This window comes from Leucopleurus acutus, assembly GCF_964270905.1.
Source record: "Leucopleurus acutus genome assembly, chromosome: 11".
Taxonomy (NCBI): Eukaryota; Metazoa; Chordata; class Mammalia; order Artiodactyla; family Delphinidae; genus Leucopleurus; species Leucopleurus acutus.
This window is the reverse complement of record NC_139152.1, coordinates 45,601,807-45,616,289: the sequence shown is the minus strand read 5'-3', so window position 1 is coordinate 45,616,289 and position 14,483 is coordinate 45,601,807. Positions and strand designations below refer to the sequence as shown.

Genomic DNA, 14,483 nt, shown 5'->3' with positions numbered 1-14,483 from the left:
AAGCCCATGCACCATAACTACTGAGCCTGAGCTCTAGAGCCGGCGAGCCACAACTACTGAGTCTGCGTGCTACAACTACTGAAGCCCACACGACCAGAGCCCATGCTCCTCAACAAAGAGAAACCACCGCAATGAGAAGCATACACACCTCAAGGAAGAGTAGCCCCCGCTCACTGCAACTAGAGAAAGCCCATGCACAGCAAGGAAGACCCAATGTAGCCAAAAATAAATAAATAAAATAAATTTATTAAAAAAAATCATAATGAGATACCACTTCATATCCACTAGGATGGCTGTAATAAAAAGACTATGACTTTACTCAAAAGTAACTTTGATGGCTAAAAGAACAAGTGTTGGTGAGGCTGTGAAGAAACTGGAACCCTTGTACACTACTGGTGGGAATGTAAAATGATGCAGCTGCTTTGGAAGACAGTTTGGCAGCTCCTAAAATGGTTCAACACAGAGTTATCACATGACTCAGCAATTCCACTCCTAGGTATGTACCCAAGAGAACTGAAAACATATGTCTGCACAAAACCTGTACAAGAATTTCGCAGCAGCATTATAATAGCCCAAAGTGGAAACAACACAAATGTCTATCAACTGATAAATGGATACATAAAATGTGGTATATCTATACATGAGCTTATTATTCAGTCATAAGAAGGAAAGAAGTACAGATACATGCTATAATATGAACCTTGAAAATATGCTAAGTGAAAGAAGGCAGTCACAAAGGACCACTGATTACATAATTCCATTTATATGAAATGTGTATAATAGGCAAGTCTTTAGAAACAGGAAGTAGATTAGTGATTACCTATGGCTGGGAGAGGGGGATAATGAAAGAACTGGGAAGTGATAGCTAAGTGGGCAGAGTTTCTTTGGGGGGTGGGTAATGAAAATGTCCTAAAAGTATGGTAATGGTTGCAGGACTCTGTGAATATACAAACGCCACTGAACCGTACTCTTTAAATGGGTGAATTGTATAGTATGTGAATTATATCTCAATAAAGCTGTTATAAAAATTTGATAGAGATGGGTAGCGAGAAGAGGACATTCCAACCATTGAAAACTTCTTGATATGTTAGGCTATCACAGGCTAGTATGACCTAGCACAGGATTCAGCCTAGGTTGGCATCACCCTACTTCATTTCCAGATAGAAAATTCATAAGATTAATAAATTTTATTGAAATTCAAGTGGAAATATGAATTAGACATTAAATCATATCAGAGCAAGAAAGGAATATTTTCTGTAATCCTCCTCCCTGAAAAAAAATATAACATTAAAAACAAAACAAAAACAGAAAGTTATCTCTGGAACACGCAGCACCTGAGCCAGAGAACCCATACCACAGATCTGCCCACCATACCTGGTTTTATTTTATTTATTTATTTATTTAGGCCACGCGGTATGGCATGCGGGATCTTAGTTCCCTGACCAGGATCGAACCGGGGCCCCCTGCAGTGGGAGCTCAGGGTCTTAACCCCTGGACCACCAGGCAAGCCCCCATACCTGGTTTTCAAAGCTGACTCTCAGCACTTCTACTACTTCCTCTTAGCTCAAGTAAACCTGACACCATCTCCAGCTCCTCATCTCCTTCCCCCTACTCTTTCATGGCTCTTACCACTACAGTCGCAATCTGTTGTCTACATCCCTTTAATACCAGAGGGAGTTTTTACATTCATACCAGGTGATACTCAAACTAGTTCTCAAGTATAAAATTGATGTTTTTAAACCCTAAGTCAAAATAACTAAAGAATCCTCAGTTAAGCATACAGCCAAACACATTGCTCAAGAATCCATTCACCCTTCCAGATGCACTAGCCACTCTTGTCCACCTTGCTTTATGCCTTGGAAGCTGACCATAGAGAGTGTATGAACAGGCTCCCTTGCCCTCTGGCTTCCAGTTGGGTTTGGCTAACCAGATATATACCAGTAGGATATCAAAGGGCAGGAGGAGAATGAGACCAGAGTATTTCTTTTCCTAGCTCCTTTCTCTGCCAGAATACCGTGATTTGGCTGCATACCTCTACGGAAGCCCATAGTTCTCTCCATACACTCTTAGATTCTGGTAATCTCTCTCAGTTCTTTGACCTTTTAGATATAGAGTACGTAGGCTCTGTAATTGCTGGCCATAGGGTACTCTACTCCCTCTCACTGGTTTCCCTAAGTCCCTTTGTAAATAGTCCCTTTATTACATCTTTCTCAAATTACTCCGTTTGGGTATGCATCTGTTTCCTTTTAGGACCCTAAACAATGAACAAACCATTCTACCTTAAAGATTCAGGTGCAAGAGGATATGTACCAGGGCTTCCCTGGTGGCGCAGTGGTTGAGCTTCTGCCTGCTGATGCAGGGGACACAGGTTCGTGCCCTGGTCCAGGAAGATCCCACATGCCGCGGAGTGGCTGGGCCTGTGAGCCATGGCCGCTGAGCCTGCGCGTCCGGAGCCTGTGCTCCGCAATGGGAGAGGCCACAACAGTGAGAGGCCCGCGTACCGCAGAAAAAAAAAAAAAAAAGAGGATATGTACCAGAAACTCTTGAGAAACTCTGCTTTCTTTAAGATTGGATAAAGAACCTCCTCACTGGGCAAAAATCCTCAAGGCACAGTTTGATGCAGAATTTTTTTCGTCCAACAGTTTAACAGTATCTTAAGTTAAACTGTTGATTTAACTTTATGATTTCATATCATCTTCCAGACAACTTTGTGAAGTAGAGCAGGTGATGTGTTATTTACCTTCTAAAACTCAGAAACTGAGGTTCAGTTTTATTTCAACATTCCCTCTGTTATGTCGCTTCACTTTTTGTTAAGCAGAACCAAGTAATGGAAACCTTAATACTGACAGTATCCAAACCAAGTCAACCAGCTGAGTAAACATGTAAAGCAGTCCTTTCCAGGACCCTACATCCTTTCTCTCCCTTCTGGAAAGAAAACAGTTCTAAGTTCCCTGGCCATAGGTAATGTCTAGTCAAAGTAGAACATTTAAGGAACAAAGGCATTTGAATTGTGAACCAAATAAATTAGAGGAAAACCTACATAAGACTGGTGCTTACATAGACTTACTAGAGCAAGAGCCCTCAATTGAAATATATGGGCAATTCTATTGGGGGGCAGAGCCCTTTTAGGCACAGTGTTTTTAGGCAGCACAATCCCATGCCTCTATCCCAAGGAATAACCAACTATGCCACCAGTTTGTGGGTGCATGTCAGTGTGGCAATATCTCATATGTACCAGGAACCATAAAGCAAAAAGTTTAATTAATTCTCAGGACAGAAAAAGGATCTTTGAAGATTAAGCAGCTTAAGTCTGAACATGACCACCAACTGCTTATGGAGAACACGGGTAGGATACAACTGAGCCCCCATGGAGTGCTACTCTGCATTACACAACTCCTCCACTATTCAGCCTAGCTGGTGGATCATCGTATGGCCTGAGAAGGAGTTGCAAAGTGAAAAAGAATAACGGCATCATTGGAGCTTCAGAGCTTGCAGAGAAGTATATGTGCCTCTCTTCCACAATCAAGTTGCCTCAGATAGAGAAAATATATAGGAAAAGATAATGCCTGCCTACAGTTTATTTTGCCCTACCTTGTCATTTACCCTATTTTCATCATCTGACACAATTTTATTGTGGTCAGAAATACAGAGATCACAAACTCATAGGAAGTGAGGAAACACCAGCACTCCTCTTCTTCACCCTTATACTACCTATACAAAGAATTCCCAGATTGGTAGATTAGGGATCTGGTTTTATCAAGGCCTAAAATCTCAAAGTCATGAAAAGATTCTGCTCCTGTGACCATTATAGAAATATTTTTGATTCACCAAACAATAAACACTGGCAATACTACACACCTGAAGAAAGTAACCTAACCAAAGAATATGGAAGGTATATATGCCTAGTCTATTTTCAGATCAAAATAAAATGTATACATGCAACCACCTAGCATTACGTTAGGTATATAAAGTTTAATCCTTATTCTAGCCTGCCTTTTTTTGGTCACGCCACAGGGCATGTGGGATCTTAGTTCCCCAACCAGGGATCGAACCCGCATCCCCTCCACTGGAAGCGTGGAGTCTTTAACCACTGCACCGCCAGGGAAGTCCCTCTAGTCTGCTTTTTACAAGTCACAAAGAGCTGCAGATATAATTTTTCAAAGTCTGATATAATATATACGTCCAGAAAGATTCACAAGAAACGGTTAATAATGTTGGCCGCTAAAAAGATGAACTAGGTATATGAAAGATGGAGTGAAAACAGACTTTTTGAACCTTTTATATTTTATACCAAGTCCATACATCTATTATCTATTTAAAAACAAAAGAAAAAGTTTCAAGGTCCAACATACTAATTTTTTAAAACTAGGATAGAATGTTAAAACACTTGAGTCCATACAGCCTGACTCCTGGACCCATGCTCTCATAGTTCCTAACATACTCTGAATCTCAAAAAAGACAGTGATCTGAACAGAACTAGTCCTTGGCAAAGTGTTAACCTAGTTTATCAAACTCATGGTCTTAAACTACAATTGGGAATGGGGCAGAAGTCGGAGGTAAGGGGTGGAGGTGAGGACTGATTGCCAAAGTAAGAACTGAATACCAAAAGCCAACTATAAACAAAGTGATAAGGTCTCCAAAAGAGGAAGAGAAAGTTCTATAAGTTCTATCTAATTCCTGGATAGTAATGTGGAAGGTTATGTAAGAATTTTTGCAAGGTCCAGGACCCATAGCCACATAAAGATATACTATTTATATAATAGCTACAGTATACTTAATCCATAAAGAATATAGAAAAGAGGGAATCCCTGTTTTTTTAGGCTGATATATTAAAACAAAACAGCGATTTTTCTTTCTCCTTATTACAAAAAGTTTTGACAGAACTTACAGAGCAGAATCTCAGGTTCCTACTTACCTCTGGTATCCTTTGGAGGTGAAATTGGAAGAAAATTTAGAATGAGAATAAGAGACTTATAGCTTAGAGGCAACCCTCTACTACCCCTTCACTTCTTTCCCTTTCTCTAGTCTCCATCCTCTCTCTTGCTCTTTTCCATTCTTCCTCCATTTTTTCCCTTCTTCTCTATCTTTGCTTAGGCTTACTCCTGACAGTTGCATTCAGTGATATCCTTAAGTAATAATTAGCCTGGCTGTGGTATTAAAGTTGCTCATATCTTAACCGATTAAAAAAAAAAAAAGACAGTCCTGGTTCAGAGGATGAGAAGCAAAGTTTAATAAGAATAACTTTTTTTACTATTAATTATGGAAAACATACAAAGGCAAAAGAAGAGTATGATGAATCCCTACACATTTATCACTTAGCTTTAACAATTATTCATGGACAAACTTGCTTCGTTTGTAACTCCACCTATTTCCTTACCTCCCATATTATTTCAAAGCAAATATATAATTTCATTACAAAATATTTCAGCATGTAGCTCTGAAAAATCTCTTTAAAAAATATAAACCCAAACAACGCTATATCATCTAAAAATTAATAATTCCTTAATTTTATAAAATAGAGTTAAAATTTCCAATTGTCTTATATATGTCAGAATTGTTTTGTTTTGTTTTGTTTTACAGTTTATTTGAATTTTTTTTTTTTTTTGGCCACACTGTGCGGCTTGTGGGATCTTAGTTCCCTGACCAGGGATTGAACCCAGGCCCTTGGCAGTGAAAGCATGGAGTGCTAACCACTGGACCTCCAGGGAATTCGCCAGTTTATTTGTTTGAAATAGGATCCAAGTAAGGTCCATATACTGTCACTGGTTGCTGACACATCTTTTAATCGACAAGTTCCTTATCCATTCCTATTTCTTGCAGTTTTCTTTAAGAACTTTTAAAATTTATTTATTTAGGCTGTGCTGGATCTTCCTTGCACTGCACAGGCTCTCTAGTTACAGCACACGGGCTCTAGAGCTCATGGGCTCAGTAGTTGAGGCGAGCGGGCTTAGTTGTGGTATGTGGGATCTCAGTTCCCCGACCAGGGATTGAACCCAGGCCCCCTGCATTGGGAGTGCGGAGTTTTAACCACTGGACCACAAGGGTAGTCCCCTATTTCTTGCAATTTATTGTGAAGGAAATTCTTATGTTTGTACCAGCATAAAAATTAACCCATTCAAAAACCATTTAATTAGAGTTACCATATGATCCAGCAATCCCACTGCTGGGCATATATCCAGAGAAAACTAATTCAAAACGATATTGGCAGGGGGCTTCCCTGGTGGCACACTGGTTAAGAATCTGTCTGCCAATGCAGGGGACACGGGTTCGAGCCCTGGTCCAGGAAGATCCCACATGCCGCGGAGCGACTGAGCCCGTGTGCCACAACTACTGAGCCTGCACTCTAGAGCTGGCAAGTCACAACTACTGAGCTCACGCGCCTAGAGCCCGTGCTCCACAACAAGAGCAGCCACTGCAATGAGAAGCCCGCGCACCACAACAAAGAGTAGCCCCCACTTGCCACAACTAGAGAAAGCCCGCACACAGCAACGAAGACCCAATGCAGCCAAAAATTTAAAAATTAAAATAAATAAATAAAAGAGACAGTAGAAGAGAAATTTAGAAAGTAGGAAGGTGGAGGTTTGTTTAAAAAAAATGATAATGAGATAATGGGATAGGTATAATTTCCATTTTCTTTTCTTTTCTCTTTTTTTTTTTGTCCACACTGCACGGCTTGTGGGATCTTAGTTCCCTGACCAGGGATCAAACTCAGGCCAACGGCAGTGAAAGTGCCACTGAGCCCTAACCACTGGACTGACCACCAGGGAATTCCCTCCGTTTTCATTTTTACTGATGTGGAAATTAAGGTTCAGAGGAGTTCTTTCTTTCCCAAGTTTACATAATTAATAAGTAGTAGAATCTTATTTTTGATTGAGGATCATCTGGTTCCCAAGTCCGCATCCTTTCCATTGCTGTTTGTCTAAACACAGGAACAGCAATGGCTTTCACGAACTATAAGCAAGGTCAACAATTAGCTCCAATTATTTTTTTAAGAGATCAATTTCTAAAATGTGTTCAAATCAACAGTCTAAAATGACACCAGAAAACAGGTAAAGAGGAACTTCCCTGGTGGTCCAGTGGTTAAGACTCTGCGCTTCCACTGCAGGGGGCGTGAGTTCCATCCCTGGTCAGGGAACTAAGATCCCACAGGACACTCAGTGTGGTCAAAAAGAAAAAAAACAAAAAAACAGATAAAGAAACTTAGCTTATCATTTTACCTCAATAATCAAAATATCTACTAGATTTAAGTACTGGTCTGATATGTGAAAATGGAACTAAACTGAGGAATCTGATCATCATGTTCCCTGGAGAAAACACTTACTGCCCACTCCACTGCTCCCTTCAGTGTAGAGGGACAGACATCAGCATATCGCTCCTGCTGTGCAGGCAGCTCTAGAAGCAGCAGCACAGCTGTGTCCTCTTTCGCTCTGGGGGTTCAACTGCCTGAAGGGAGCACACATTCAGCTTTGCTACCTTACACACTGGTGAGGTTTCACAGGGGTTGCCCCACAGGGGAAGTCTGTAGTTTCTCTTTGGTTTGGTTTTGATCACTGCTTGCACCTAGATGGAGAAATCTGTCTAATTCTGGCAGTAGTAGGAAATCCAGTGGCCCACAGATACAAGCTACCTTCTTGAATATTAGTGTTATCAGTAATAAAGTTGTTGTTTTTATTTCCATTTGTCAAACTTTCTTCTTATTTCTCAACTGGAGTGGAGGAAGAAGGATGCTTCACTTTGAAACCCGCAAACCCCAGCAGTCTTTAAGGGCTAGGCAAGTATTTCCTCTGGTAGTTGAAATGGAGGCCAGGGTAAAATGTTAGTGTGCCTGGCCCTACCAGTTTACAAATCCTATAATTGTAAAATAATGATTTAGTAATAATTCAATTTGGGACAACAAAGAAAATCATTTTCATTTATAATGTAAGACCTTTATTTCACAAATGAGGAAAAATCAGATTCAGTTTTGATATAAGCACTCAGTTATTCACTATTCATTTAGCAATTGAGTAGGCAATGAATCAATGTTTACTAAATGTTTTTTCAAAAGTATATTTCTTGACTATAGAGCCCATTAACTAGCAGAAAGGGGTTAAAACACAAGGGCTCAAAAATGAAAGACTATAGTTTAATTCTAGTGTTGCCATGTACTAGTCTGTGACTTTGGGTAAGTTGCTTAACCTTACCTGCAAAATGCAGACAGTAACAGCACCTATGTAATAGGATTAGTGTGGGGATTGAAATAAATACATATAAAGCTCTTATAGTGCCTGAAATATAAAAGGAGCTCACATCCATTCATTCAATAAATACTTAATGCCCGATTTAGAGTACCAGGCACTATGTCTGACAGCAAGGACACAATGCCAAGCTAAAGATGGTCTAAGACAAAGACTAGAGATGGTCATGGTTCTAACAGAATTCAGCGTTTAGTAGAGATATAGCCATTAATCAAATAATCACAAAGTAATTGTATAATTACCCAGTGTGATAAATGGGCTAGGAAAAAAAAAGAACAGAAGGCTGTGACCTACTTTAGTTAGTATAGTCAGAAAGGTGACATTTAAGTGAGACTTCAAGGAGGAGCAGAGACTAGCCATTCAGAGAATGAAATAAAGGATCATTCCAGAAAGAGAAAAGGGCAAAAGACACAAAGTGAGATTTTCAACTGAATCTGAAAGAAACAGAAGGCCAGTGAAGCTGGAGTGTAATGAAGGATGGAGGGGTAGGCAGAGACTTCCAGGCTGTGTTAAAGTACTTGGCTGTCATTCAACACAATAGACAGTCAGTGAATGATTTTATGCAAGAGAGAAGTTATAAGATCTGATCTATGTTTTGAAAATATTACTCTGGCTACTATGGGAAGAATAAATAAGAGTGAGGCAGGGGGTGAAATGGCAAGCTCAATTAGGAGGCCACTGTAATAGTCCAAACAAGAGACAATATAGTCTATAATTGGAGAGATGGCTGTAAAGGTGGAGAGAAATGGAAAGATCTGAGGTGTAGTTTATAGGTAGAATCAAAGGACTTGCTTATAAATTAGATGCAGGAAAGTATAGTGTCTAGCTTGAGTAACTGGCTGGATGATGGTATCATTCACTAATGCTGTAGAGATGGAGGGGAGAGCCAATTTGAGGACTGCAAAGCAATCATTACATTTTGAATATGTTAATTTTAATAACCTGTGAGATTTCTAGGAAAAAAATATCAATTCAGCAGTTGGATACACAGAGGAGAAGTCTGGTCTAGCAATTATCTGTAAATCTGTTAGCATAGTAATAAGTGAAATCTAGGAATAAAGTATATTTAGAAAGAAGGCAAGAAAGCCTGAAGAAATATAAACACTCAGAAATTGAGTAAAGTAACTGACAAGGAGGTCAAAAGAGGAGGGCAAAAGGGCAAGACCCAAGAAGGTTGTGTTACCAGAGGCAACAAAAGACAGAGTTTCAAGAAATGGGGAATAGTCAACTCCAGCAATGCCACTAAGAGGTTATGTAAGATAAAAACTAAAAAACAAACAAACAAAACACTAGTTGGACTGGGCAACTTAAAAATACTATGGACTAGAGCAAGCAGAAGAAAGAATCAGTGAGCCTGAAGAGAGATCATTTGAATTTATCCAGACAGAAGGAAAACAAAAAAGCAAGCAAACAAACAAAAACCAGAATGAAAGGGAATGAAGAAAGCCTATGGGACTTACGGGGCGTAATAAAAGAAACAAGCTACAAACTACTGGAGCTGCAGAAGAAGAGAGAGAGAAAGGGGTAGAAAGCTTATTCAAAGAAATAACGGCTGAAAACTTCCCAAATGTGGGGAGAGATGTGGACATCCAAGTTCATTAAGCTAATAGCTCACTCCAAAGTTTCAATCCAAAATGACCTTCTCCAAGATGCATTATAGTAAAATCATCTAAAATCAAAGACAAATTAAAAGTCAGTTTGAAAAAAAAAAATGTCTCTCATACAACAGAGCCTCCATAAGGCTATAAGCAGATTTCTCAGCAGAAATCCTGCAGGCCAGGAGAGAATGGGATGATATATTCAAAATGCTGAAAGAAAAAAAATGCAAAACAAGAATACTTTACCCAGCAAAGTTGTCCTTCAGAAGTGAAGGTAAGATAAAGACTTTCCCTAACAAAAGCTGAGAGAGTTCACCACCACTTGACCTGCCTTAACAAGAAATGCTGAAGAGTTCTTCAATCTGAAAAGAAAGGATGTTAACTAGTAACACAAAAACATATGAAAATATACAACATACTAGTAAAGGTAAACATACAGTCAGATTCAGAATACTCTAGTACTGTAATGTGGTGGTGTTAACCACTTAACTCTAGTATAAAGGTTAAAGGACAAAAGTATTAAAATAGCTATAGCTACAATAATTTGTTAATGGACACACAGTATAAAAAGATGTAAATTGTGACATGAAAAACATAAAATGGGGGTGGGGGTAAAAGGGTAGATTTTGTATGCAATCAAAGTTAAGTTGTTATCAGCTTAAAATAGACTGTTACATCTATAAGATGTTTCAAGTAAGCCTGAGGGTAACCACAAAACAAAAACCTATAACAGATACATATAAGATAAAGAGAAGGGAATCAAAGTATACCACTATCAGAAATCATCAATTCATAAAGCAAGACAGTAAGAGAGGAAGAAAGGAAGAAAGGAACTACAAGACAGCCAGAAAACAATGAACAAGATGGCAATAATAAGTCCTTACCTACTTATAATTACTTTAAATGTAAATGGATTAAATTCTCCAATCAAAAGGCACAGAGTGGCTGAATGGATAAAAAACAAGGTCTAACGTTTATGCTGTTTGCAGAAGACTCATTTACTACAAGGACACACATAAGAACAAAGTGAAGGGTTGGAAAAAGATATTCCACACAAATGGAAACCAAAAGAAAGCAAGGATAACTATACTTATATCAGAAAAAAGAACTTTAAGTCAAAAACTGTAACAAGAGACGAAGAAAGTCATTATATAATGATAAGAAAGGGTCAATTCATCAAGGGGATGTTAACAGTTGTAAATGTGTATATACCCAACATCAGAGCACCTAAAATATTGAGCAAATATTAACAGATCTGATGGGAGAAACAGACAATACAGTAATAGCAGAGGATTTCGATACTCCACTTTCAATAATGAATGGATCACCCAGACAGAAAATCAATACAGAAACAATGGACTCGAACTATACTTTACATCAAATGGACCTAACAGACATATACAGAACCTTCCACCTAAAAACAACATAACAGGGCTTCCCTCGTGGTGCAGTGATTGAGAGTCCGCCTGCCAATGCAGGGGACACGGGTTCGTGCCCTGGTCTGGGAAGATCCCACATGCCGCGGAGCGGCTGGGCCTGTGAGTCATGGCCGCTGAGCCTGTGTGTCCAGAGCCTGTGCTCCGCAACGGGAGAGGCCACAACAGTGAGAGGCCTGTGTATCGCAAAAAATAATAATAAAAAAAAAAATTAAAAAATAATAAAAAAAAATAAAAACAACATAACACACCTTCTTCTCAAGTGCACCTGGAACATTCTCCAGGATAGAGCACATTAGGTCACAAAACAAGTCTCAGTAAATTTAAAAATACTGTAATCATACCAAGTATCTTTTCTGACCAAAATGATATAAACTAGAATCAATAACAGAAGGAAAACTGGAAAATTCACAAATATGTGGAAATTAAACAACACATTCCTGAACAACCAATGGGTCAAAGATAAAATCAAAAAATATCTTGAAACAAACAAAAATGGACACACAACATACCAAAACTTATGGCATGCAGCAAAAATAGAGCACAGAGGGAAGTCTAGAGTGATAACTGCCTACATTAAGAAGAAGAAAAAGAAAAAGATCTCAAATAAACAACCTCAAGGAACTGGACAAAGGATAAATTAAGCCCAAAGTTAGCAGAAAGAAGGAGATAACAAAGATCAGAGCAGAAATAAATGAAATCCGGAATAGATAAACAATGGAAAACTGTTAGTTTTTTTTTTAAAGATTAAATTGACAAACCTTTAGCTAGATTTACCAAGAAAAAAAGAGAGAGGACTCAAAGAAATAAAACTAAAAATGAAAGAGGAGACATTGCAACTGATACCACAGAAACACAAAGGATCATACGACACTGCTATGGACAATCATATGCCACCAAATTGGACAACCTAGAAGAAATGAATAAATTCCTAGAAACATACAATCTACCAAGTCTTAATAATAAAAATACAGAAAATCTGAACAGACTAATAAGTAAGGAGACTGATAATCTCCAGGACTAGATGGCTTCACATGTGAATTCTATCAAACATTTAAAGAAGAATTAACACCAATTCTTCTCAAACTCTTCCAAAAAAATGGAGGACGGAACACTTCCAAACTCATTTAACAAGACCAGCATTACCCTGATACCAAAGCCAGATGATGACATTAAAATAAAACAAGAGATCAACATCCAAGATGAACATAAGTGCAAAAATTCTCAAAAAAATACTAGCAAAACAAATTCAACAGCACATTAAAAGCATTATACACCATGATCAAGTGAGACTTATTCCTGAGATGCAAGGATGGTTCAATATACACAAATCAATAAATGTGATATAGCACATTAACAGAACAACAAAAATCATGATAATCCCAATAGATGCAGAAAAGGCAACTGACAAAATTCAACATCGTTTCATGATAAAAACACTCAATAAATTGGGTACAGAAGGAACATACCTCAACATAATAAAGGCCATATATGACACGCCCACAGCTTATATCATATTCAACAGTGAAAGTCTGAAAGCTTTTCCTTTAAGATCAAGAACAAGAAAAGGGTGAACATTCTGACCACTCCTATTCAACATAATACTAGAAGTCCTAGCCAGAGCAATTAGGCAAGAAAAAGAAATAACGGCATCCAAATCGGAAAGGAAGAAGTAAAATTGTCTGTTTGCTGATGACATGATTTTGTATACAGAAAATTCTAAAGACTCCATCAAAAAAGTGTGAGGCCTAATAAACAAGTTCCATAAAGTTTCAGGATACATGGACTTCCCTGGTGGCACAGTGGTTAAGAATCTGCCTGCCAGTGCAGGGGACACGGGTTCAAGCCCTGGTCCAGGAAGATCGCACATGCCGCAGAGCAACTAAGCCCGTGTGCCACAACTACTGAGCCTGTGCTCTAGAGCCCATGAGCCACAACTACTGAAGCCCATGCACCTAGAGCCCGTGCTCTGCAACAAGAGAAGCCACTGCAATGAGAAGCCTGTGCACCTCAATGAAGAGTAGCCCCTGCTCGCCACACTAGAGAAAGCACATGTGCAGCAACAAATACCCAATGCAGCCAAAAATAAAATTTTAAAAAAAGTTTCAGGATACAAAATCGAACATACAGGGCTTCCCTGGTGGCGCAGTGGTTGAGAGTCCACCTGCCGGTGCGGGGGACACAGATTCATGCCCCGGTCTGGGAAGATCCCACATGCCGCGGAGCGGCTAGGCCCGTGAGCCATGGCCACTGAGCCTACGCGTACGGAGCCTGTGCTCCGCAACAGGAGAGGCCACAACAGTGAGAGGCCCGCGTACCACACACACACACAAAAATCGAACATACAAAAATCAGTTCCATTTCTATACACCAACAATGAAATCAGTTTTATTTCTATACACAAACTATCTGAAAGAGAAATAAAGAAAATCCATTTACAATAGCATCAAAAATAAAATAGGAATAAAGTAAACAAGGAGGTGATAGATCTGTACATTGAAAACTACAAAATACTGCTGAAAGAAATGGAAGGAGACACAAGTAAATGAAAAACAATGTTGTGGGTTTTTTACAGAAATAAAAAGTTCCACCCTAAAACTCATTTGGAATCTCAATGTACCCTGAATAGCCAAATCTTGAACAAGAAGAACAAAGCTGGAAGTCTCAAACTTTCTCATTTCAAAAATTATTACAAAGCTATAGTAATCAAAACAGTGTGGTACTGGCATAAAGACAGACATACTAACCAATGGGACACAGTAGAGAGCCAGAAATAAACCCTTGCACATATGGTCAAATGATTTGACAAGGGTGCCAAGATCACTCAATGAGAAAAGAACAGCCTTTCCAACAAATAGTATTGGAAAAACTGGATATCTACCTGCAAAAGAATGAAATTGGACCCTTACCTTACACTGTAAGGGTAAAAAATTATCCTTATACAAAAATTAACTCAAAATGGATCAAAGACCTAAACATCTTGGAAGAAAACATAGGGGAAAAACTTCATGAGATTGGATTTGGCAATCTCTTGGATATGACACCAAAAGCACAGGTAACAAAAGAAAAAAACGGATGAATTGGACTATATCCATATTTAAAACTTCCATGCTTCAAAGGACACAATCAACAGAGTAAAAAGGCAGCCTACAGAATGTAAGAAAATATTTGCGAGCCAAAGCAAATCACACTCTCTTTGTGGGCAACCTTGA

The 14,483-nt window shown here is 38.9% G+C and overlaps 1 protein-coding gene across 3 annotated transcripts in view; it reads right to left on the bottom strand.

The window, feature by feature from the left end:
* RBMS2 (RNA binding motif single stranded interacting protein 2) overlaps positions 1-14,483 on the bottom strand; it is an 85,997-nt gene that overhangs the window by 30,472 nt on the left and 41,042 nt on the right. The gene's annotated exons all lie outside the window — the stretch shown is intronic.